Source organism: Odocoileus virginianus, chromosome 33 (genome assembly GCF_023699985.2).
Source record: "Odocoileus virginianus isolate 20LAN1187 ecotype Illinois chromosome 33, Ovbor_1.2, whole genome shotgun sequence".
In the NCBI taxonomy this organism is placed as follows: domain Eukaryota; kingdom Metazoa; phylum Chordata; class Mammalia; order Artiodactyla; family Cervidae; genus Odocoileus; species Odocoileus virginianus.
This window is the reverse complement of record NC_069706.1, coordinates 24,497,163-24,523,436: the sequence shown is the minus strand read 5'-3', so window position 1 is coordinate 24,523,436 and position 26,274 is coordinate 24,497,163. Positions and strand designations below refer to the sequence as shown.

Below are 26,274 nucleotides of genomic sequence, written 5' to 3'. Positions count from 1 at the left end.
TCTCAAAGATCAGCAGGGAGCCGCATCTCTTGGGGTTTCAAGATGCACAAGGAAGAGAAGAGACAGCTCTGGCTCTTGGCCGGAAGGTTCCTCTCCAGTGAGCACCCCTACGTTCAAGGTGGAAATGGCTGGAAACCCTTCAACTCAATGGGAAACCTAGAAAGCATTTTTTTTTTCTGTTATTTTAAAATTATTTATTTGACTACGTCGGGTCATAGTTGTAGTGTCTGTGATCTTTGTTGTGTCTGGTAGAATCTCTTGATGGGGGACATGGACTCTCTACCCCTGGAGAAGGAAACGGCAACCCACTCCAGTATTCTTGCCTGGGAAATCCCATCAACAGAGGAGCCTGGTGGGCTTCAGTCCATGGGGTCACAAAAGAGTTGGATATGACTGAGCGACTAAACAACGGCAGACTCTGGCTGTGGCACATGGGCTTAGCTGCCGCGCTGCATGGGGGTCTTAGTTCCCTAACCAGAAATTGGACCTACATCATCTCCTGCATGTCAAGGCAGATTGCTAGCCACTGGGCCACCGGGGAAGTCTTAGCTTTTTTTCTTCATTTGGGTACCCCGCCGACTTTGGCTTTCCCCTAGATTAGCTTAAGCAGGAAAGTTCCTAAAATCCAAACGCAGGCTCAGAGCTGAGATGTTACCAACAGTTTTTCATGTCGTACGCTCCCTGGAGAAAGTGATGAAAGCTGTGGGCCTTCTCTCTTCAGCAGTTTCCTGTTTTTCACGACCCTATTTTCCCTTCTGAGTGTACTCCCTTAGAGTCTGCTTTTCCATTAATGATTGTCATAAACATTTCTCCACATTTCTGCAGGCTTAATAATGATCATTATTGAGAGCTTCATACTACTCCAACCTCTTCACAAAGCAGTATTTCCCGAGTCCTTCCTGTGTTGCTGGGCATTTATTTTATTTTTAGTTTTTGGATTCCTTGTAGTTTAACACCACAGTGATTATTTTCTTACATGGAACATTTTTTGTTTGTGGAATTATTTCCTTAGGACAATTTCCCAAGAGTATTTCTCCCTCTCTTACTCTCTTTCTGTCTTTTCTTTCCCTTCTTTTCTTCATTTTATTTGATTTAATCACACATTTTGGAATAATAATATATGCACATGATTTAAAATTCAAAGACATTAAACAATGCACAGTAAAAAATCTCCCTGTTCCCAGCCACCCACTTCCTTTCCTAGGGGTGACCTCTGGTATTACTTTTCAAGTATTTGTCTATATCCATTTCTTATAAATGGAGTCTGTACTCAGCCCACCATTCTCTCTCTGTATGGGAACAGATCTTCCTCTAGATGGGAGGCGAAGCAGAGAGGGCCTCTCTAAGGAGGTGACATTTGAGTGGAAAACCTAGAAGATGATAAAAATTGAAGGAAGAGTGGTGATGGGGCAGCACATGCAAAGGCCTTGGGGTAGGAATGGACTGATAGATTTGAAGACCTCAAAGGAGGTCAGTAAAGCTGCTGCAGAAGGCAGATTGCTTGGGAGGGAACAGGTCATGCAGAACCTTGTTGGCTGTGGTATAAAATTTGGACTTTATGCTAAATACACTGGGGTGCCTTTGAGGGCTTTTAAGCAGAAAAAGGATATGATTTCCATTGAACAAAGGCGTGTTTTTGACTGATGAGTGGAGAATATTGGATGGAGGTGGGAATAAAAAGCTTAACAGATGATAGGCCAGGTGAGAGATGCTGGTGGCTTGGCCTCTGGGGAAGATGGAGACAACTGGATGGATTCAGGAGACAGCTTGAAGGTGCAGCCAACAGGATCAGCTGACAAACTAGACGTGGAGTGAGGGGAAGGAGGCACTTGAGGACGCCTCCTGGGTTTTTGTTCTGTTGATAAACACAGGGTTGTGTCCATTACTGAGATGTAGAAGACCGAAGTGGGAACAGATTTTTGTTTTCTGTTATTTATTATTAATTTATTTAGCAGGAGGGGAGGGAATCTTGAGTTCAGACTGGCCAGGTTTAGTTTTTTGTGTCTGTGTGACGACCCAGAGGCAATGTCAGTGTCAGAGTGGGGCAGGATAGGGATGATGGGGTGAGGATGGGAGATGTGGGGGAGGATGGGATGAGGCTACCTAGGCAGCACGAGTGTAGACCTCAGCGTATGAATCTATTTGTTTCACCCTAATTATACCAGCTCTGGTCTTCCCCAGTGGCTCAGTGGTAAAGGATCCATCAGCAACGTAGGAGCTGCACGAGATGTGGGTTTGATCCCTGGGTCGGGAAGATCCCCTGGAGGAGGGCATGGCAACCCACTCCAGTATTCTTGCCTGGAGAATCCCATGGACAGAGGAGCCTGGCAGGCTACAGTCCGTAGGGGTCCCAAAGTGTTGGACACAACTGAAGTGATTTGACATGCATGCGTACCAGTGACTTAACATGTGTGCATGTTATCATTCATTTTTGTTATTTATTTTGTAACTTTCTAATTTTCCAAAGCAAACGTGGCCTGTAGTGAATTTAAAGACGGTTGACTGCTAGTATTTGGATTTTCGAAACTTTCCTGCTTGTCTCAGTGGCTTTACCTAATCCAGGTGAGAAACAAAGTCTGCCCAATACCCAAATTAAGAAAAAAAGACTTTCTGGGTTTCCTATTGAGTTCATGCATCTCCGGCCATTTCCACCCTGAATGTCAGCGGTGCTCACTGGAGAGGAACCTTTCGGTAAAGAGCCGGAGCTGTTTCTTCTCTTCCCCGTGCATCCTGAAAACCCAAGAGATGCCGCTCCCTGCTGATTGTGGCATAATGCATTCTTATCGATTTTTTCATTATAAATCCTAATTTTTTCTACTTCTAGATTATTTTCCTTTTCAGTGGGGTTGTAATTCTTGCCAAGGCTCAACAAGTCCCAGGATGTATTTTTTTTTTTATCTCCTGTGATGTCAAAGCTCTCCTCAGAGAGGCTGCTGATAGAGACTCACATGGAGTTCACCTTCTGTGCTCTGCACATCCAGAAAGCGAGTTTCATATTTATGTTAACACTGACATGAAAGTGAAAGCTTGCTCAGTCGTGTTTGACCTTTTGCAACCCCATGGACTGTAGTCCACCAGGCTCCTCTGTCCATGGAATTCTCCAGGCCAGAATAGTGGAGTGGGTAGCTGTTCCCTTCTCCAGGAGGTCTTCCCAATGCAGGGATCAGACACAGGTCTCCCACATTGCAGGCGGATTCTTTACTTTCTGAGCCACGAGGGAACCCCATTTACATAAGGCAGCATTGACCGATTCATTGGACAGTTATTTATGGAGCACCGTCCACGTGCTGGAGTTAGAAATGCACTTGTCTCTCATATCGCATCAGGTTGCCACAAAGAATCTGGCATATAAAAGTAGGCGGGAAATTAAATTCACCCCTCTGGTCAAGCCTCTTATAAAAGACAAATGGACACATCCATTTGGAACCTAGAGGGGCCTCATGCTCTTGGACACCCTGCTTTGGGAAAGTTAATGGGTAAATTCAAGTAATAATGTTCATATTAGCAAACAACTACAGTTCGGCCTGTGTGCAGTTACCATAAAAGGCCAGGCTGACTCCCATCCCTCCCACCCCGTCTCTTCCCCATGTCCTGAGTTCCTGGTATGGATGTTGGGATACACAGATGAATAAGGCAACTTGTTTGGTCCCAAGTGATGGAATCTAACTCAAACTGGCTTAAGCAAAGAGACTTTGGGGAAAAAAGTCTTAAGCAACAACAACAACAAAAAAAGGGATAGCTTCAGGCTCAGCTAGATCCAGGTGCTCATATGATGTCAGCAGGTTTCAGTATCTCTCTTTCTCTCCCCTTCCTTTTGTCTCTCCTTCTGTTTCTGTTTTTTATTTTCCTCTCCATTTCAGAATTCTTCTTTCTTTTTTGTTGGATTTACCCTATAGCAGGATCTTCCCTGGAGAAGGCAATGGCAACCCACTCCAGCACTCTTGCCTGGAAAATCCCAGGGACAGAGGAGCCTGTTAGGCTGCAGTCCATGGGGTTGCAAAGAGTCGGACACGACTGAGCGACTTCACTTTCACTTTTCACTTTCATGCACTGGAGAAGGAAATGGCAACCCACTCCAGTGTTCTTGCCGGGGGAATCCCAGGGACGGGGGAGCCTGGTGGGCTGCCGTCTGTGGGGTCGCACAGAGTCGGACACGACTGAAGCGACTTAGCAGCAGCAGCAGCAGGGGCTTCCCAGGTGGCTCAGTGGTAAGGAATCCACTTTCCAATGCAGGAGACTCAGGAGATGCAGGTTCAATCCCTGGGTTGGGAAGATCCCCTGGAGGAGGAAATGACAACCCACTTCAGTATTCTTGCCTGGGAAAATCCCATAGACAGCGGAGCTTGGCGGGCTACAGTCCATGCGGTCACAAAGAGTTGGACACGACTGAGCGACTGAGGAGGACAGACTCCATGGAAGCCCCCAGCAGCCCCATGTTTATATCCCCTCCAGTTTAGCACCAGTAAACCTCCCAGGTGGGGCTCATTAGCCAGGTTTGGATCATTGGCAATCCTTTACCCTGCCATTGTGAAGAATGTAGCCCTGATAATCTAGACTTGGGTCATCTGCTCGCTGCCAGAGTCAGCCCCAACACGATCTCACACACTGATGGTGGTGGTCCCCGAGGGAGAGTCAAGATGCCGCTACCAGAGTCGGGGGATGTGCGTGCTTGGCTGGCAGAACCACTGACAAGCCCCTTGCTGCCTTGTTCTCCAAAGAACTATTTCATGCCTCTGTGTCTTTTACAAGCATCCCCCTTCTGAAATGCCTCCGACCTCGTCCTCCTGGGAAATTCCTTCCTCCTCTTTCATCAAGGTTGTGCAAGCCAGGCACCCGCCATCTGTGATCTGGTGTGCCTCGTTGCACCCTGTTCTCTGTCCCCTTAGCTTGTAGAGATGGGCAAAGTCATCTCTCCACTCACGCTCAGTCATTGGTACCTGTTCATCAGTGGGTGTGTGGTGTGCATGAAGGGGTCCCCAGTAGTGTGGACCGGGTGCTCAGCCAGCTGCTGTGAGACGTCCGAGGGTCTGCTGTGCATCCTTCAAGCCTAACTCTAAGTCAGTGCTGCTTTCCTGATGAGGTTTCCTTGGCCTCTGGAGGTGGGGTTAGTTGCTCCCTCTTTGCTTTGCCATCAGTGAGGTATTGAGTTAATGTGTTAGTCACTCAGTCATGTCTGATTCTTTGTGACCCCATAGACTGTAGCCCACCAGGCTCCTCTGTCCATGGAATTCTCCAGGCAAGAACACTGGAGAACGATTCCCTTCTCCAGGGGATCTTCCCAACCCAGGGATCGAAGCTGGGTCTCCTGCATTGCAGGTAGATTCTTTACCATCTGAGCCACCAAGGGAAGCCAGAGTATTGTAAGGGGCTAGGAATTAGGCTGCATTAGGTCACTACCTGCAGGTCCCACCTCTGGCTTGAGGAGGGCTTGAGAGACCAGTGGTGAGGCAGACAAACACTGATACTAACCCATCATAGGTAGGGGGCCTAGAAGATGGGCCACTTGAAGTAACTGAGAATTCTGGTGGGAGGAGGCCAGAGCTCTTGGTCCCAACCACCCTGGAAAATTCGTTTGAGATAAGTCAGTGCCCCTTGGTGCTGGACTGTGCTGAACTACATGATAAATGCCTTTTCGGGGTCTTTCGCCTTGACCGGCCTCACCAGCAGGCTGCTGAACACAAACATTCCTTTGTGTCTGTATGGTTGATGTAGCTGGCATAGGAGATTGGGAAGAAGGCATACTCTCAGAGGGCATATTCCAGAAGTTGTTTTAAAAGTATTGTACATTTTAGGTAGCAACCAAGTGGTACCAGGATGCTTGTGTGTGTCTGTTGGTTCTCTGCCAAATTCTCCCTCAGGACAGCACAACACCCACACCCACACACATACACGCTCCTTGTGGTTTGAGGATTTGGGGTGTTGGGATCTAGTACCAGAGTAAGATTCTGACCTAGCCAAGAGTTGCATCCTAAAATTTCAGTTTCATCACCCATCCATCCTCCATCCATTTATCCATCTGGTATATATCCGTCACCCATAAATACATCACCCACTCACCCACCATCCATCCATTCATTCAACCATCTCTCATCCATCTATTATATGTCCATGATCCATCAACCCTTCATGCTTCCATCTATCCATCACCACATGTGCATTCATCCATCCACAGTCCGTCTATCCATCATCCTTCCCTTCATTCCATCCATCCATGCCCCTAGACATCCACACATCCAGTTCTCCATTTATCCATCATCCATATTCCATCCATATAAGAAATATTTGTTGCTGCTCTGCTGTGCCAGGTATTGCCTTAGGCAGTGGGCTGCCCAGATGGGAAAGAAGATCCCTGCCCTGAAAGAGAAAGAGACAGATGCAAAAACAAAGGTAATTCAAAAAGTTACAGGTGAGTCCATCTCACCCTGATATCAGCCCTTGACTTTGTGTGGATGATTCCTACTTGGAAATAATACACGTGTACTCAAAGAATAAAAATGGCAGCAGTTCATGTGTATTCAGTTCCTTACACATGGCTTTCTCATGTATGGCCTCATTAGTTTCTTAGGATCATTCTTTGGGGATAGGTTTTTTTTTCTTTTAATTTTTCTTTATTTTTGACTGCGCTGGGTCTTGGTTGCTGTGTGCAGGCTTTCTCTAGTTGTGACGAGCAGGGGCTGTTCTTCATTGCAGGGCTCAGGCTTCTCATCGCGGTGGCTTTTCTTGTTGCAGAGCGCGGGCTCTAGGCACGCAGGCTTCAGTAGTTGCATCTCTCAGGTTCAGGAATTGCAGCTTGTGGGCTCTAGAGCATAGGCTCAGTAGTTGTAGCACACAGGCTTAGTTGCCCTGAAACAGATGGAATCTTCTCTAAGATCAGGGCAGAGCTCACACCCATGTCCACTGCTTTGGCAGGCCGATTCTTATCCACTGTACCACCAGGGAAGTCTGGGGGTAGGCATTGTTATGCCTGTTTCTCGGATGACAAAACTGAAGCTCAGAGAAGGTAGGGACTGCCCATAGACCCTCAGCCTGGTACTCAGATCTGGGCCTTTGGCTCCTGATCACATGCTGTGAGGCGGGGTGCTTTCTGCAACTCCACTCACCGCAGGTCGAGAATCTGTCAGCTAGCTGATGCAGGCGGGGTGACATCTGGTGGGCATGGAAGGCTGCTGGCCGCCCAGTGCCCTGCCATCCACCACCCTCTGAAACTTACCTGGGCTGCGAAGGAGAGCCTCGTAGACTGTGGGTCGCCTCCGCAGGCTCTGGGAGCTTCCTGAAGCCGAGCCCTCTCCTCTCTAATCACTGCCTTTCTGGCTACCGGGAGCCACAGCAGCTCTAGAGAGAGGGAATTCCTGCCTCTGCCTGAGGCATAAAGCAGAAAGCTTAAGCACAGCGCCTATTAAATCCCCTCTAGATACTGGGGTCGGCTTTGAGCCTTAGGCTGGCTCTCTCTGCACAAGTACTGGAGAGGCATTAAAGATACATTGGCACTGAGCGGGCACTTTCTCCTTGGCATTAACAGAAGGACAGGAGGAGCATTGAAAAGGGAATCGTTTTCTTTCTCTGAGAGTTAAAAGCTTGGGCTCCCAGGCAAAACTGCCTGGGATTTATATTCTTGGGCATATGATGAGTGCTAATACTTATTCATATTACTTTTCTCATGTCCATGGACAGTTTAAAAGCCACAAACAGAATGATGTGGTGGTAAAGAGTTTATATTCTGGAATCCTATAGGCTGATGTTCCAGTCCTGGTTCTTTGTCACCTGTTACCTTCATCACTTTGCAGAATCAGGATGATAATAATAAAAAAAAGGATTAACACCAGGGAGCGTTTGCTACATGCCTGGCACTGTTGTAGGCAGTCCACATGTAGTAACACTTGGCCTTCACAGCCCTTCGAGGCAGGGACAATGTCAGCCCCACTGAACACAAAAGGAAGCTGAGGCATCAGGAAGTGCATACTCTGCCTGAAGCCCCCAGCTGGTAATTGGTGAAGGTGGGACTCAAGTCTAGGCTGTCTGGCTCCCCCAGTTCCTTGTGGGCTTATTTAGAAAGATCACTGAGATGTGTATCAGCTGAATGCTTGGCATGTAATGTGCCAAGTCACTCAGTCGTGTCCGACTCTCTGCGACCCCATGGACTGTAGCCTGCCAGGCTCCTCTGTCCATGGGATTTTCTGGGCAAGAATACTGGAGTGGGTTGCCATTTCCTTCTCCAGGGTATCTTCCTGACTCAGGGATTGAACCTGTGTGTCGTGCATCTCCTGCATTGGCAGATGGATGCTCTACCACTGTGACACCTGGGATGCCCCTTGGCACATAATAGGGCAAAATAAATGGAGGTGATACTGTTGCTGATGGCACTGCTTAAGACTATTTCCACTTCTTTTTAAAAAAATATTTATGTGGCTGCCTTGAGTCTTGGTTGAGGCATGCAGGATCTTTTGTTATGGTGTGTGGGCTTAGTTGCTCTGTGGCATGTGGGATCTTAGTTCCTCAACCAGGGATCAAACCAGCATCCCCTGCACTGCAAGGCAGATTTGTAATTGTTGGGCCACCAGGGAAGTCCCTAGACTCTTTCCACTCCTGATGTTGGAAACCTTACTATCTTAAGACACTTTTGTTGTTCAGTTGCTAGGTAGTGTCCGATCTTTTGTGACCGCATGGACTGCAGCACACCAGGCTTCCCTGTCCTTCACTGTCTCCCGGAGTTTGCTACAATTCATGTCTATTGAGTCAGTGATGCTATCTAGCCATCTTATCCTCTGCCACCCCCTTATCCTTTGGTCCTTAATCTTTCCTAGCATCAAGGTCTTTTCCAATGAGTTGACTCTTTGCATCACATGGCCAAAGTATTAGAGCTTCAGCTTTAGCATCAGTCCTTCCAATGAATATTCAGGGCTGATTTCCTTTAGGATTGACTGGTTTGATCTCCTTGCTGTTCAAGGGACTCAAGAGTCTTCTCCAGCACCACAACTTGAAAGCATCAATTCTTTGGTGCTCAGCACTCTTTATGGTCCAACTCTGACACCCATACATGAATACTGGAAAAACTATAGCTTTGACTATATGGACCTTTGTCCTCAAAGTGATGCAAAGACACTTACTTGCTCTTATAAGTGACAAAGGCATAAAGGTCAATGGGACACAAGGACCCCCCCCCCCCAAAAAAAATCATAAAAGGCTCTTCTATCTCTTAGATAGACTCTATACTGATTACATCCAATATGTTAGCCACTAGCTATCTATGACTATTAGGTTGAAATGTAAATAAATTAAAATAAAATTTAAATTAAACCCCAATGGAAGTGTGAGCCTCAGTAGCTCATTTGTACCAGCCACAGTCACATGTGGGCAGCCTAGAACCTTTCCCTCATTGCTGCCTTACTGGACTGTGCCTTTCTGTGGAGACGGGTATGGCTACTTAGAAGCCCTGCACTCACATCCTATCTGCTTAGCAATCCCAGAGGGAAGACAGCGTCTTTCCTGATAGCTCTGGCAGAAAGGTCTCAGGGAAGAGCTCTCATTGGCCTGTTTATATCACATGTCTATTCCCGAGCCAGTCATCGTGGCCTGGGAGGTGTCAATACAGTACTCCAGTTGGCTGGCCTAATTCATCTGCCTGCTTAGTGGTAAGGATGATTAGATCTGCTCATACCACATGGAATATGTTTCCGGAATGGAGGAGAGGGGAGGCTGGAGCGTGAAAAATAACGTACTCTGCTCAATGGCTTTATTTGTTCACAGTGTTTCATTTCCTCTCCATCATTACAGCCCAACTGACTTCGGAATGGTCACATGACTCGCATTGACCATTGAAATGCAAGCTGATGTAACATGCAAGCATGCGCCTCTGCCCTCCTTTAGCTTCTGACCCTTGTCATGAGAACACAGAGCCCCAGATTGTGGCTCTTTCTTCTGCCTGGTCCTGCAGAGAGGGCACGTGGAGCCCAGTGCAGCCAAGCCCAGCCGAGCCCAGCTGAACCAGCTTGAGCTGTGGCCAACCTGCTGCCCTTGTGTAACAAGCACAAGAAAGCAGTGTTTGGTATTGAAAGCGGCTGAGATGTTAGGACTGTTCATCGCTGCAGCCAGAGCTGCCTCATACACACCCTGGCCCTTTTCCCCCAGTCCCATCCAGCTTCCAGCTCTCATCCACTTTGGGATCTGAGGTCACACAATTGTGACTGCATCACACTCTGGTGAGGACAAAACTCTGGCCAGGGCAGAAGGGGCTCCTCTTCTGATTTCTCTTGAGCTTGCTGCTTTTCTTTCTTTCTTTCTTTCTTTTTTATTTATAATTTTTTGCATTTATTTTTGGCTGGGCTGGGTCTTTGTTGCTGCACGGGCTTTTCTCTAGTTGAGGCAAGCAGGGTCAACGCTCTAGTTGCAGTATGCGAGCTCCTCTTTGCAGTGGCTTCTCTTGTTGCGGAGCACAGGTTCTACGGCCGTGGGCTTCAGTCGTTGCTGCCCTGTGGCTCAGTAGTTGAGTCTCCTGGGCTCTAGAGCACAGACTCCAAAGTTGCGGCACACGGACTTAGTTGCTCCATGGCAGGTGGGATCTCCCCTGGAGACCCGTGTCTCCTGCATCGGCAGGCAGATTCTTTACCACTGAGCCCCCAGGGAAGCCTGAGCTTGCTGCCTTTCATTCAGTCAGAATCACTTAATGACCTCCTGCAGGAAGCCGGCACTGCAAGATCTTAATGAAACTCAGTCCCTGCCCTCCAGGTTCTCATAGCTAGAGGGGGAGGGAAGGGCAAGCAAGTGAGGAGGATGCAGCAGGACCAGGGCTCTGGCAGACCCAGGTCCAGGATGACCTGGGAGCTCGGCTTAGTTGAACACCAGGCTGCCCTTGGGTCCAGAGCACCGTGTTTGTCTGATCAATTTCGTTATAAGTGACCCTGGAGTAAAAGTGCAGTCCTACAAGTGCAGGCGGTCCGGCAAGACTGGAAGCCTCTAGAGATTCTTCTTTCTGTAGCAAGGAGCATCTTTCCCAGCTCGTTATCCTGCACACAGAGCCTGCCATGGTGTGTCTCTGCCTTGGCTGTGGGTCACATTTTACTCTGTCGCAGCCCCTGGGGCCGTCAGAATGACAGGCCCATCTCACCCAACTGTCAGCCCTCTCCTGTCCTAACACACTGTTCTCTGACTTCAGACCTCACTGGTCCTAATTATAAAAGGACAGGCCAGGATGGAGGGGGAGGTCCCTGCTCCTTCATAGGGTCCTAGAGGAAGGCCAGGCTCTCTCTCACTCATTTATTCATTAACTTATCAGACGGAGAGAAAACCGATTATGTGCAGTTGTGGGTGGGTGGTTACAAGGATGCATAAGATGCAGTTAGTCCTTCTAGCCTGGAATGGGGGGTACAGGGATCTGGGGAGGGGAGCCAGGGAGTGGGCATTTGAGCTGGGTCTGAGAAGGGTGAGGCTGACAAAGCAGAGAGCATTTTAGGCAGAGAGAAAAACACAGGCAAAGATCTGGAAGTTGTCCATGGGGATGGCCCTTTGGAGATGGGGCTCTGGTCCCCCCATGCCCTCCCCTCCTTGGAGCTCTCGTCTCTACGGAAGTGTGAAGCTGCAACTCGTTTTTCATTTGCGCTTCCTGGAGTCCCAGCTTTTCCTACATGGGCTGCGGGGGGAACACGGCTCATTCCACTCAGTCCTGCAAGGTTTCCTTTCAGGACCCACGTAGGGACTTTCTCTTGGTCCTAGGAGAGGAGCTCTTGTCACAGCCACGGTCAGAAGGCCTGCACCCCCAATTGGGGAATCAGGTTGCTGTGATCCTGAAGGTGAAAGAAAGTGAAAGAGAAGTCGCTCAGTCGTGTCCGACTCTTTGCGACCCCGTGGACTGTAGCCTACCAGGTCCTCTGTCCATGGGATTCTTCAGGCAAGAATACTGGAGTGGGTTACCATTTCCTTCTCCAGGGATCTTCCCAACCCAGGGATCGAACCCGGGTCTCCCGCATTGGAGGCAGACGCTTTAACCTCTGAGCCACCAGGGAAGCCCCCTGTGATCCTAGTGTTCCCATTTATCGAGCACCAGCTATGTGCCCAGCACTTTCGAGGCTGAGATAGTACATGGCAGGCTCTGGCAAATTTGAGAAAGCCTCCTGCTCAGGCATGGAGGGTGGGTGCAACTGTAACCCCACTCACAGCTTCAGGTAAATGGCCTTGTTTGTGCCTAACCTGAACAACTGTGCTTGGCGACCCTGGGCCCTGTCCAGTTGATATCTCATTTAATCCTCGTAACAGTGCTGGAAGGTAGTATGTGCTCTTTCCACTCCTACTTTATAGGAAAGGAAGCTGAGTCTTTGAGAGCTTCAGGAACTTGTTTAAGGTCACCTAGCGGGCAAGTGTGGGAGTCGCTTCACACCCAGACATCTCTGACTGCAAGCCCTCTTTTCTCTACCACACTTCACCGTCTCCTGCTACCAGCTGCTCAGGCCTCCCGTCTGATGGGCTGTTAGTTGATTTTCCAATAATTCTCCCTTGCTGCTCTGGGGCTTGTTATCATTCATTATTGTGTTTTGTAGCTTCAGATTGTTTTATTTTTTTACTCCCAGTGGCTTGTTGCTCGGGAGCTGCTGAGAACTGCTGAGGTCCTTGCGCTCCCTTGCTGTAAATGCATAGTGTCAGATGCAAGTTTATCTAATTTACTATCAGAGTTGGCGGCAGCACCTTGTCAATTCCATTTCGAACTCATTTCCTCTCCAGTGATTTCCATGCAGGTGGTGGTCTACCTGCCAGCCCCTAGGCCAGGTTCCATGTGCATCTCAGCTAATTGTGACCTTAGGGACTTTGGGTTGCCTTCAGCCTCTTGCTAGGGGATATCCATGGGCTTCTTGGGTGGCTCATTGGTAAAGAATTCACCTACCAAGCAGGAGACGTGGATTTGAACCCTAGGTTGGGAAGATTCCCCTGGAGGAGGAAATGGCAACCTATGCTAAGTATTCTTGCCTGGGAAATCCCATGGACAGAAGAGCCTGGTCCATGGGGGTAGTAAAAGAGTTGGGCATGACTTAGCAACTAAACAATAATAGGGGGTATCCATGGCATGTCTCAGGAGCACCTGTTCTTTAAGGAACAAAACCCTACATCTTGGCAAGAGCTTGGGTTTGGGGACAGAAGATCTGAATCCAAGTCCTTGTGTTGCTTCTTCCTTGCTAGGTGCATGCATGTGTGCTAAGGCGCTTCAGTCCTGTCTGACTCTTCGTGACCCCATGAACTGCAGCCTGCCAGGCTCCTCTGTCCATGGGATTCTCCAGGCAAGAATACTGGAGTGGGTTGCCATGCCCTCCTCCAGAGGATCTTCCTGACCCAGGGATTGAAACTTTTTTTTTTGTGTCTCCTGCATTGGCAGGCGGTTCTTTACCACTAGGGCCACCTGGGAAGCCCTTGCTACGTTGTCTCAGGCAAAGTGCTTCGGTTGCCTGAGGCTCTTTGTTCATCTCTGAAATGGACAATTAGGAAGCAGTATTTTCCTTCCCCCAGATGGCTCCCAAATGGAGCACTTTGATGATATCATGAGTCGGTGAGGTTGTAGGTATATGAGAATCCTTACCTGACGCTGGGGAGAGAGGAACCAGTATGTCTATAATGAACACTATTTTGGCAACGTTTACTAAAACTATCAGTGTTAAAAAAAAAAAAAAAAGATAAAAAGAGGGACTTCCCTGGCGATCCCTTGGTTAAGACTCTGTACTTCCACTGCTCCGGTGTGGGTTCCATCCCTGACCAGGGAACTAGGATGCCACAGGGCATGGTCAAAAATAAAAAAAACATCAATGTTCATATCTTTGCCACAGCAATTCCAGCTGCTGGGGTCTTTCCTAAGAAAACGCACATGTACACAAAGATGCTCACTGCAGTCTTGTTCAAATGAGAAACAAACCAAATATTCATCAGTACGGGATGACTAAGCGAATCTGGAATTCCCACTCTGTAGAATATACCGTAGCTGTTAAAAAGAATGAAGTACACTTTCAGGTGACAAATGGATAGACTTATTGGTGAGTGGACAGAATCAGTGTTTAGAAAGATAGAAGAAGAAATCTGCTATAAAACAGAAATACAGAACATGTATTTTCTTAAACTAGGCCTTTTAAAATTCTGAATTATATTTATGGGAAGGTGCACAAAATGTAAACGCCCTGTTTAATGACTTATCACAAAGCCAATCTCATGGAACCACCTTGGAGGTAAAAATAAAACCGTGCCACCCCCCCCCCCAAACTACTCTGACACTTTTGCAATGACCCCCACCTTTACCCTGAGAAGTACTCATGGTCCTGGCATTTATGGTGGTCACTGCTTTGATTCACTTGATCATTTTGTGGCCTAAACTTACAACCCTAAACACTGGTATAATTTTGCCCGCGTTTTGTATTTACATTAAAGGAGTCACACAGTGTATTCTGTTGTGACTTGTGTCCTGCCCCACATTATTTTGTGAGACTTAATCCCATAGTTTTTCTGCTATGTAGTTTTTTTTTTTTTGGGGGGGGACATAAGTATGAATATAAATAAATGACTAGGAAGAAATATCTGGAAAGGTACCCACCAAATTGACGATGTCAGCTTGGGAGAGGGACCTGAGTATAGGGATGGGAGTGTTCTAAGGAGATTTAGGGATCTTATCTTCTAATTGAATTTTTTTAAAAGGAGGAATGCATTGATGCATTACTTGGCTAATTACATTTTAATAGAAAAAATAAAATGCAGAGAATATTACGTGTTTGCCTGAGTTGTTGGGAGAGTGTGAAATGAGTTCATATAGGTAACTTTGGGAACACAGAGTAGGCACTCAGCAAAAGGGAGATGGATACAGTAAAACACCAGCTGGATCCCTTTTGGAAGTGGCCAGAGGGGCAGTATAGTGGAGTGGTTAGATGCATGGGCTCCAGATGGCCTGGGTTCAAATTTTGGCTCCATTAGTTGCCAGTTGGGCAAATTATTTACCTTCTGCCTCCCTGTCTGAGTTTTTGATTTTGCTGCGCTGGGTCTCCGTTGGGGCCTGCAGGCCTTCTCTAGGGGCACACAGGCTCTAGTGCAGGCTCAGTAGTTGTGCTGCATGGCCTTAGTTGCCCCAAGGCATGTGGGGTCTTAGTTCCCGGACCTGGGATCAAACCCGAGCTCCCTGTATTGGAAGGTGGTTTCTTAACCGCTGGACCACCGGGGAAGTCCCACTGCTCCCTGAGTGTTACCACCAATGGTTATCTCACAGTGTGCATGTGTGAGTGCCCAGTGGCCTCCCACTCTTTGTACTTCCATGGGCTGTAGCCTGTCAGGCTCCTCTGTCCGTGGGATTTTTCCAGGCAAGAATACTGGAGTGGGCTGCCATTTCTTTGCCCAGGGGATCTTCCTGACCCGGGGACTGAACCCGCATTTCCTGCGTCTCTTGCATTGCAGGTGGGTTCTTTACCTGCTGAGCCATCAGGGAAGCCCTAATCGCTGCCTAATAAAGCACCTCCAAGACTTAGCGCCTGAAAACAATAATTGTGGGTTATCTCCCTTGCTTTCTCTGGGTCAGGAACCTGGTGGGTGATTCTGAGTTGGGGTCTCTCATGAGACTGCAGGAGATGAGGGTTGAGACTGAAGTTATCTGAAGCTTCCCTGGAGCTGGAGGGCTGGTCTCCATGGTGGCCCACTCAATTGTTGCCAAGCCAGGACTGGCCGGCGGGTTCCTCTCCACACGCACCTCACCACGGGGCTGCTTGAGAGTTCTTACAACATGGCGCCTGGCTTCCCCCAGCGCACGCGGTCCAGAAACCAAGTCAGAACTCGCAGTGCCCTCTGTGACCTGGCGTTGGAAGCCACACACTGTCACTTCTGAGGTATTCCATTAGTCACATGGGCTATCCCTGACTGATGTACAGAGCCATGAAGAACAGGAGGTGAGGATCCCTGGGAGTCATGTAGAGGCTGGTATCACATCCCATTGAAACAGGGATAGGAAATGCAACCTACTCCAGTATTCTTGCCTGGAGAATCTCATCGAAAGAGGAACCTGGTGGGCTACAGCCATTAGCATTGCAAAGACTTGGACACAACTTAGCAACTGAACAACAGCAATAAAACAAGTATTCACCTCCTAGGGTTTGTGTGAGGATTGAGTGAATTAATCAGTGCAAAAGCACTCAGAACAGTGGCTGACATGATAAGCTTCACATGAGCACTGGTTTTTATTTCAGGAATGTTGCCAAGTGCACTGTCTTTCATGACTTTTTTTCCGGGCTTCGTTTTATTTCCTGGTTTTGTAGCTGTAAGTCGGCGCTCAGGTTTCCTGGAATGGCACACCATGTCACAATAGTCAGGAAGAGCTGTGCTTTGGAGTAACCGCCGGAGCAGCGTTTGAGCCGCTGCGCAGAGATGGCACCCCACATGGCCGTTTTGCATGTCGGCTTCACCGCAGGGACTGATGCTCAGCGCGATGGTAGGGCTGATTTTCATCTCTTTGGGAACAAGCCTGGAGTCTTTGACTTCAATCACTTACCACATCAATGCCCCAGAGCGAGTGAAGGCATTGATGTGAGAGTAGACTTGTTACTTTCACCGAAGAACAGGAAACTTGACCGTCTTTAGTGCTTTAGTTCAAGGATCCAAAACTCAAGTGTCTATAAGGCCAGTAACCCAAATTTTGGGAAGTGGCCAAGGGTAAGAAGAACCGTGTGAGAGTGATGATAAACAGTAGTCAACCCTTGGCTTCAGCGTTGGAGAAACAGGAGGGAGTGGCGGGGACTGCGGCAAACAGGACAGCCGATGTCCTCTCTCAGGGTCACTGTCTTTCAAGTGTCAGGCAGTCATTGTTTGCAGGACTGTAGGCCAGCACGGCCTGGATTTCTGCTCCCCCGCCACACCAGTCCTTGGCTGCTATGGCCCACCACCATAGTGAACTGTTGGGCCCTTGTAGCTCAAGTTTTCACTTGATTTACAAGCAGTGTGTAAAGTGGCTGGTGGCCACCCTGCTCCCACCCCGACTAGCTTCTCCCTTTTCTATAGGCTTTAGCATCGGGGTTGTCACTGTGACACACCAGAGCCCCAGCTGACCAGATCACGACAGCAGTTGGACTTGCTGACTTCCATCATCTGATGGCACCCATCGTTGACAAAGTGAGGTTTATCACTGTGTGTCGGATCATGAGCTGGGGGCTGGAGAACCAAGGCTTTTCAGAGCACGACCCCTCGCCCACCACCAGGCCTCTCATGGAAGAAACAGACATGTCTCACCCATTCATTCTGGGGCTGTGTGGTACTCACTCCAGTTTCCACGGAGGCATGGGTTACTTGACAGATTGGAAGGCATCAATGGTGGAACAGATGTACTCCATGTGCCTAGAGGTGGGGGTGGATTGGGATAGGCATTATGGTTTCCGGCCTGGTGGGTAGTCCCTCTCCTTCCTTTTCTGTCTGATAGGGAGGATGAAAAGGGCAAACATTTCCCCAGCCTCCCTTGAGGCTTGCTATTGTTGTTCAGTAGCTGTTGTGTCTGACTCTTTGCAGCCCCATGAACTGCAGCATGCCAGGTTTCCCTGTCCTTTACTGTCTACTGGAGTTTGCTCAAACTTATTTCCTTTGAGTTGATGATGTCATCCAACCATCTCATCCTCTTGTCCTGTGCCTGGCAGTGGTTAAATGGTCCAGTTCTGGTACTTCCCTGGTGGTCCAGAGGCTAAGACTCTGTGTTCCAAATGCAGGGCACCTGGGTTCAGTCGTGGTCAGGGAACTAGATCCCACATGCCACAACTAAAGATCCCACATGCCTCAACTAAGATCCAGCACAGCCAAATAATAAACAGGTAATCAAAGAATAAAGATTTTTTAAAAAATGACCCAGTTCTGGCCAGTGAGGTGAAACTCTGCTGGGACTTTTTGGGAAACATTTTCCCCCTTGATGAAAGGCCTATGAAGGAAGTCTTTCTCACTATCCTGGCTCCTTTCCTACTTCTGGAAGTGGGTGGGTGAAGATGTGTTGTCCGGAGCTTCAGCAGGCATCTTTTACCTCTAGGAGAATTTCAAAGAAATGCATTACTGAACTACTAGATCAACCCTTAACCACTAGCTTTCTTGTTATGACAGATCTTTGAATGCCTGTATTATTTAGGTCACTATTGGGGAGCTTTTGGTTTCTACTACAAGCTGCATTCCTAATACTATAGAGAGTGTTTGAGCATGTTATCTGAGGCTATGGAGAATTGGGTGCCCCTTAAATATCCACAGGTTCTTGAATTTGCTCTATCCTAACTCTAGACCATTCTCTTCCTTTTCTTTTAACTTTAAATCTAAAAAATTAACTTGTGAACTATATCACTTATACAAAAGAGTGAAACTTAAGTGTATAGTCTAATGAATAATAATAAAATATTCATATATTCACCACCTAAGTATTAGAACATTACCAAACCGTAGACACTCCCAATGTGTCCCTCTCCATCACACCCTATTTTTTCCCAAAGCCCACTACTATCTGTAAATCTATGCTGATCATTTTCTGTTGTTCTTTACAGGTTTATCACCTGTGTCCCCAAACACATGATGTTTAATGATGCCTATCCTTGAATTGTATACAATCGGAAGCACTTGGGATACTTGCTGTTCTGTCATCATTGCCAACAAGGTTACTCTGAACATTCCTGTCCATGTCTCAGGGTGCACATGGGCAGGAGTGACTCTGGGGAATATGCTTTTGAGTGGATTGCTGGGTCGTAGGAAGGCACACGCTGCCTTGCTAATGCCAAGTGCTTTTCCAAAGTGGCTGTACCCATTTATACTCCCCTAGTAGTGACCGAATTCTTGTGTTGCCTACATCCTCACCAACATTTGGACCTGGATATGTTCTCTTTTGAATGACCCTGTGGTCAAGGACAGTGATCTCTCATCTTTAAAGGTGCTTTGCCTCATTTGCCATTAAATATCACCATTAATATTTTTTTTTCCTGAATATTTGTTTACTTATTTGCCTGTGCTGGGTCTTAGTTGTGGCACAGAAGATCTTTGATCTTTGTTGCGGCATATGGGATCTAGTTCCCTGACCAGGGATTGAACCCGGGCCCTGTGCATTGGGAGCACAGTCTTAGCCACTGGACCACCAGGGAAGTCCTGGCATTCATATTTCTTTAAATGATCACCCCAAATGATTTTGGGGGGCTTAAGGCCAGTGCCTCACTCATGGCTTTATCTCTGGGGTCTACTGATTTTAGAGTTCCCAGTAGGGGGAAAAACTGATTTGACATTCTCAGTCATCAAAACTGCCCCTGATTTGGTTTGCCCACACATCAGCCGGAACTTCTCTTCAAGGTCAGCATCCAATTTCCCTCCCTCGGTTCTCTCTATGTATTTTGAATAATCAACTCTATAGGTAAAGGCAAATTCTAGGATTCTAAGGTGTGCCCATTGCAGGGAGATGAGGAAGTGGGGTGGCCAAGAAGACTTGAAAGGGTGCAAGCCCCCCCCCGCCCCTGCCTGGCTCTAATTCCTGACTTGGACAGGTCCCCTACCTTCTCTGGGCTTCCGTGTTCTCTTCTATTAAAATGGGGATGTTAGGGACTTCCTTCATGGTTCAGTGGTTAAGAATCATCGTTTCCACTGCAGGGGGCGCGGACTGGATCCCTGGTGGAGAGCTAAGATCCCTCAAGCCATTAACAACTGGGGATGATAATATAGGGTTATTGCGGGGAGAGGAGGGGATATAACTTCTTTAGCACAATGTCAGCCTCTAGCAAGTGCTCAGTAAATGTTAGCAGCTGCTATCGGTCATAGTTCTCACCCAGAGTGGTGCAGTGGGGTCGTGAAAAGTTGCAGGTGTCCCTGCTCTCTTGCCGTAAAGGTGTTCCTATGAGACCTCGTGATTAGACTTGTGCACTAATAAGAACAGGGCCAATGAGAAAAAAAGAGTTGGGGGTAGATGGTTGAAAAATCTTCCAGAGCTCCACAAAATCAATACCAGTTCTAATAAACACTTGAGCACATGTAGACTCTTGCCAGGATCTCTGGTCTGGGAGCTAAGATCCCTCAAGCTGTGCGGCATGGCCAAAAAACCCCCCAAAAACCTCTTGTCTGCACGTGCTTAAGGGTGCCCAGTTACACACACATCCACAAATTCCAACCTTAAACCCTGAGGCTCCAGCTGCCTCTTGAGAAGGAGGTCCTGGGGAGCAGTGACTTCTCACCAGGACCATCTTCATCAACAAAGATATAATTGAAAGTGTAACCTCGGGCGTTAATCCACTGTTCCAGGAGAGGAGAGGTAGGCACAACTTTGTAGCTTCTTCATCTCAACTTGCCATGTCCCCAGATGGTTTAATCCTATGACAGTACAGAGGTCCTTGGAGCCACTGATCCAGCCACTACTTCCAGCAAGGGAAGGCAGAATTCCACTCTTTTTCTCTAAATCCTGCTAAGGATATTTTTAAAACTGTGCTTGTTCCCGACTATTTAAAAATATTAGCGTGCTGGGGAAAATCACGTATGGGCACGATTTCCTTGTTTTCACAGCATCCTTTCCCTATTTACCAATCATGGGTGAGGTGTGTTTGTTAAAGAAGTCTGCCTTAGAGCAGAAGAGAATGTCCTCAGAGAGTCTTTCCAACTCTGATGTTCTAGAACAGGGGGTTGGCAAACTACAGCCCTGGGGTCAAATTCAGCCCACTGCCTGTTTTTATGTTTTGTTTTTTAATTTAAATGAAAATTTTAATTTTAAAAAATATATATTTTTGGTTGCGCTGGGTCTTTGTTGCTGTGCATGGACTTTCTCTGGCTTCAGAGAGCAGGGGCTCCTCTCTAATTGTGGTGCTCGGGCTCCTCATTGTGGTGGCTTCTCTCATTTTGGAGTATGGGCTCTTGACCTTGCAGGCTCAGTAGCTGTGGGGCATGGTCTTAGTTGCTCTGCGACATGTGGTATCTTCCTGGACCAGGGCTCAAACACTTGTCCCCTGCCTTGGCAGGGGGATTCTTATCTCACTGTACTACCAGGGAAGTCCCAGAAAATTTTAATTTTTAATTATTACAAAAAGCAGAAAATTTACCATCTCGGCTATTTTTCATGTACAATTCCATAGTGGTGAGTATATCCACATTTTTGTGCCCACTGCCTGTTTTTGTAAATAAAGTTTTATTGGAACATGATCATGCTCATTTGTTTATGTATCTTGTATGGCTGTTTTTTTTCCTACAAGGTGAGAGTTGGGTAATTGTGACAGGGACAGGATGGCCCACAAAGCCTAAAATATTTGCTCTCTGGCTATGTACAGAAAACATTTTCTGACCTCTGTTCTAGAACTATGAGAATGGTCATCTTCCTAGGTCTATAGCCTCTTCCTGCTCTGGGGTCCCAGCTCTTTCCCAGAGGCCAGACTTAGTTGTGATAAGGGTCTGCTGCTATAACAAAGAGGCTCTATAATGCAGTGGGTCCAAGTTCGTCATTGTCAGCTGGACTGCCTCAGTTTCTCCTTGGTGGCTGAGGACAGATAAGATGTGAGGTGTCGCTAGTTGAAGCAGCTGGGATTCATCTAGCCACCTTTCATGTGGGTGGGGTTCCCGCACTGAGTCACCATCCATCCTGTATCCCAGGAGACAGGGGACCCATCCTGCCTCTGAAAGGATGTTGCCCAGGCCCTCCTGGGTTAACTGTGGCCAAGCCCTTTGAAGTCACATTTCCTCACTCCTGGCCCAGGCAGACAGGGCAAACTCCCTCTGAGACCTAAAAAAAAATTTTTTCCACATGTGAGAGCTTAGTTCCCTGACCAGGGATCGAACCTGTGCCCCTGCATGGAAGCACAGAGTCTTCACCATTGGACAGCCAGCGAAGCCCACTTTTAAGACATTTGTTTTTGGGAAACCACTAAGCTCAGGCTTGACTAACTGGAAGGTGAAAGTGTTAATCGTTCAGCCTTGTCCGACTCTTTGTGACCCTCATGGTCTGTCGCCCACCAGGCTCCTCTGTCCACGGGATTCTCAAGGCAAGAATATTGGAGTGGGTAGCCATGCCCTCCTCCAGGGGATCTTCCCAACCCAGGGATCGAAGCCAGGTCTCTTGCGTTGCAGGCAAATTCTTTACCGTCTGAGCCACCAGGGAAGCCCTGACTAATTGGAAAGTGATTCTTAACCTCATTGCTCTGAAACTCCTGAGTCCTGTTCTCTGAGGACCAGTAGTTACACCAAGGCCTTCTTCCAAACGAAGCTCATGACCTGGCCAGGCAGGGCAGGACAAGCACATTTCTAATTTGCCTCAGAAATGCAGGAAAGTTTTACTGTAGCATGATAGGTATTCATTGTCAAAAGACACAGTGGCCCAATAGGACAAAAAAGTGAAAATTAAGAAAATCCCTCTTCTTCCCTTGTGCTGTGGTCCCACTCCTCAGTGTAGCCTGTATTTTCCCCATTGTCTTCTCTCCGTATACAACCACGTTCTTCTCTGCAGCAATAGAAGTGTGGATGTATGACTGTACTCATCTTCGTCTCGTGACAACAGGACTCAGGCATTGCTTCATGTCTGCACCTGGGGATCAGCCTCATTGTCTTTAATAGCTGTTTAGTAATCCCCCAATGGATATACACTTATTTATTTGGAATACAGACTTCCTTAAAACTTAGTGCGATTGCTGTCTTCCTCCAGGAAGTCTTCCTTGATTCCTTCAGCCCAAGATGGCCACTTCCTTTTTCAAAGTCCTAGAGCTCTGTCCCTTATTCACGTGCTGTGTTAGGGTAAGGTTGTGCTGCTGTAACAAAGGGTGTGTGTGTGCTGTGTCATGCTCAGTTGCTCAGCTGTGTCTGACTCTTTTGCGACCCCATGGACATAGCCCACCAGGCTCCGCTGTCCAAGGGATTCTCCAGGCAAGAATACTGGAGTGGGTTGCCATTTCCTCCTCCAGGGGATCTTCCCGACCCAGGGATCGAACTCACATCTCCTGCATTGGCAGGCAGATTCTTTACCACTGAGCCACCTGGGAAGCCCCATACCAGACCCCCTGCCCCTCATACAGAGGCTTATGGAGCAGAGGGGCTGTTGTCTCTTTTAGGTGATAGTCTTGGTTAGTGAAGCTGTGCTACCCCCGCCTGTCGTCTCAAGACCTTGGTTCCATCCAAGTCATCGTTCTGCCAACCCTTGGGACAGCCCGTTGCCTGCATGATTGAAACTGAGCCATCTAGGAAGCTGGGAAAGAGTGTGGGAAAGGCCTGCCTGGTGTCTTCATCCATGACGTGGAGTGCCGACTCACAAACCATTGGCAAGGGCTTTGCATGGCTGTACCCACTGCATCAGTACCAGGGAAGAAAGGAAACAGGTTTTGGTGGGCAATGGCTGGTCTTTGCCACAAGCCTTGACAACTTAACCTCACATCTGGGGGTCCCCTGTTTGTGCTTCCCAGCTTTGGGAGTGGCCAGGCGGAGGGCAGGATCCTGGACTGGTCCATCTCTGCATCTTCCTTCAGTCCCATACAGTACCTGGTGTGTGGCTGGTGCTTGCAAACGCCCAGCCAGTGCGTGGCTAATGTAGTTGGTCATTGAATTGGAGGCGGGTGGACTCTGAACAGAATCCTTCATTCATTGGGCAGATATCTGAGAACGTTTGCTGTGTGCCAAGCACTGATCTGGGCCCCGGAGACCCAAAGACACAGCCGCTCTGCTCGCAAACATCATCGTTATCCTGTTGGGTTCCTGGTAAAGGACATTCTCTCCCTGCCTCAGGGCCTTTGTATATACTGTTCCTGCTTCCTGAGACGGCCTTCCCTGCAGCTCTCCTCACCAGCCCAACCAGCCCCTGCTTTCTGTCTCTTCATAAATATCACCTCCTCATGGGAGCCTTCTCTGGCCTCCTCTCCCAGACAAGACTGGACTCCCGCTTTATCCACACATGATACTTTTCCTTTATAAATTTTATCACAACTGCATTGAGGAAACCTTAAAAAATATCTATTTATTATTATTTAAAAATATTTATTTTTTGCAAGTTTGTGGGAAGACTTTATTATTACACCCATTTAATTTATTTTTCCTGTGTTTATTTTCTAATGTTTACAGTGTTGTGTTGGTTTCTGCCATGCAACAACACATGCGTGCTAAATCGCTTCAGTCGTGTCTGACTCTTTGCAACCCTATGGATTGTAGCCCACCAGGCTCCTCTGTCCATGGGATTCTCCAGGCAAGAATACTGGAGTGGGTTGCCATGCCCTTCTCCAGGGGATCTTCCCGACCCAGGGATCGAACCCACATCTCTTATGTCTCCTGCATTGGCAAGTGGGTTCTTTACCACTAGCGCCACCTGGGAAGCCCCAATAACTAGAATGAGCCATAATTATACATATATCCCGTCTCTCTTGAGCCTCCCTCTCCACCCCCGCATCCCCTCTAGGTCATCACAGAGCCCCACACTGGGCTCCCGGTGTTCTACAACAACTTCTCACCAGCTATCCATTTTACACGTGATAGTGTGCGTATATTGACGCTAGTTTCTCCACTGGCCCCACCCTCTCCTTCCTCCGCTGCGTCCACAAGTCTACTCTCAGCAGTGTTTCTGTTGCCATGCGCGGGTTTTCTCTAGTTGCAGTGAGTGAGGGCTGCTCTCTTGTTGTGTGCAGGCTTCTCACTATGATAACTTCTCTTGTTGCAGAGCTCGGGCTTCAGCAGTTGCAGCACATGAGCTCAACAGTTGTGGCACATGGGCTTGGTGGTTCAGCGGCATGTAGAATCTCCCCAGACCAGGGATCGAACCCGTGTCCCCTGCATTGGCAGTCAGATTCTTAACCCTGGACCGCCAGGGAAGTCCCTGAAGTAACCTCTGTTGTATATGATTTTCTTTCAAGCCAATCCTCTCCCTGGGTTTGTAAGCTTCCCGATGACAGGTGCATTTCTGTATGCTCAGCTCTTAGCAGGACACCCGGCAAATAGGTATTCTGTATCTACTTATTACATGTTGAATCGGCTCATAGATGGGGAAATTAAGGCTCAGAGGGGCTGAGGAACTAACCAGGCTCAAATCACACAGCTTGTGAGTTTGGGCACTGAGATTTCAGTCTGTCTGCCTCCGGAGCCCTGGCTTTCACAGCTTGATGCAATTAGAACGCCACATGATGTATGCTATAATAGGGTATTAATAGGGTATGTTTAAGGGGTGGTGGGAGGGCAGGGGAGGGCGTGACTGACTCAGCCTGGGGGAGCGGGTGGCTCTCTGGAGGAGGCGGTGACCTTGGAGACTTAGAAACTGTGGGTAGTTTGGGGTAGCTATAGCGACTACGTGGGCGTGTAAAAGATGGAGCCAAATGCAAGGCAGGGTGTGGAGGCCCTGCTTTGGGGTCTCAGGGAGTTTGGGCTTAGTTGAGTTGATGGGAACTCTCAGAGGTTCTTCAAGGAGCCATGTGAGACCACAGGATCCGTTTAGGACATCACCTCGGGTCAGGGCTGCAAGCTGGCACTTGCTGGCTGGTGGCGTTGGCTGGACTCACTGAGCATCCTACAGTGGAATCTGGGGCCAACTGTATTAGTTAGGATTTATATTAGTCTGACCGAGGAGCCAAACACCCTAAAATAGCAGTGGCTTCCGTGTGATAGCTTTTTTCCTCTCTCACATAAGGGTCTGAACTACTCAAGCATCTCAGCTCCACCCTGGGGACCCAGGATTCTTCTAGATAATCGCTGTGCCAGCCCCAACACACTGCCCTTGTCCGCATGGTTCTAGATAGGGCACAGCCATGGCCAGGTTCTAGCCACCAAAGGAGGAGAGGGGGTGGATACTGGGGCCGAAGTAGAGTCTCTCTCACTTCAACCTGGGAAGACCAGGAGATTTCAGGGAAGCATCAGGGTGCAGTTCTTGGACAACAGGAAGAATCCAGCAGTGGTGGGTCACACCGGGCCACACAGATGTGAGTCGAGTAGCATCTACCCTTTTGTATGGGACCAGCCAGCAAGTGGGCCCTCAGTTCTCCAGAATCCCCACCATTCCCTTGCATGTCCCTGACTCTGTTTGTTGGCATCAATCATCTTATACCTGCTCTTTCACTCACCTGCATCTGAGTGGACCACCTGAGTGGTCCCCGAGGCATCTGAGTTCCTTGTTCTGGGATCTGGCTCTCACCAGAGGTCCCCACGCAGGCGTGAGCGCTGGCAGCCCAGCAGAGCCTGCCCCCTCAGCCTGCTCTCAGAGGCTCCCAGACCTGCTTTCTTATCCCAGAAAGGCCTGAGGCTGGCATACCTAGTGCATTTTGGCCTGGGATCCTGTGCAGGGTCCCTGTCAGAGGCGCTCATGGGCCATTAGGCTATGTATAGATTTTGCAGTCAAGACCCTGTGGAAGC

The 26,274-nt window shown here is 48.3% G+C and overlaps 1 protein-coding gene and 1 non-coding gene across 5 annotated transcripts in view; one reads left to right on the top strand and one right to left on the bottom strand.

Moving 5' to 3' along the window:
• GSG1L (GSG1 like) overlaps positions 1–26,274 on the top strand; it is a 256,025-nt gene that overhangs the window by 35,977 nt on the left and 193,774 nt on the right. The window lies entirely within an intron of this gene.
• Positions 11,925–11,996, bottom strand: TRNAW-CCA (transfer RNA tryptophan (anticodon CCA)). The gene has a single exon. It is a non-coding gene; the product is annotated as a tRNA-Trp (tRNA).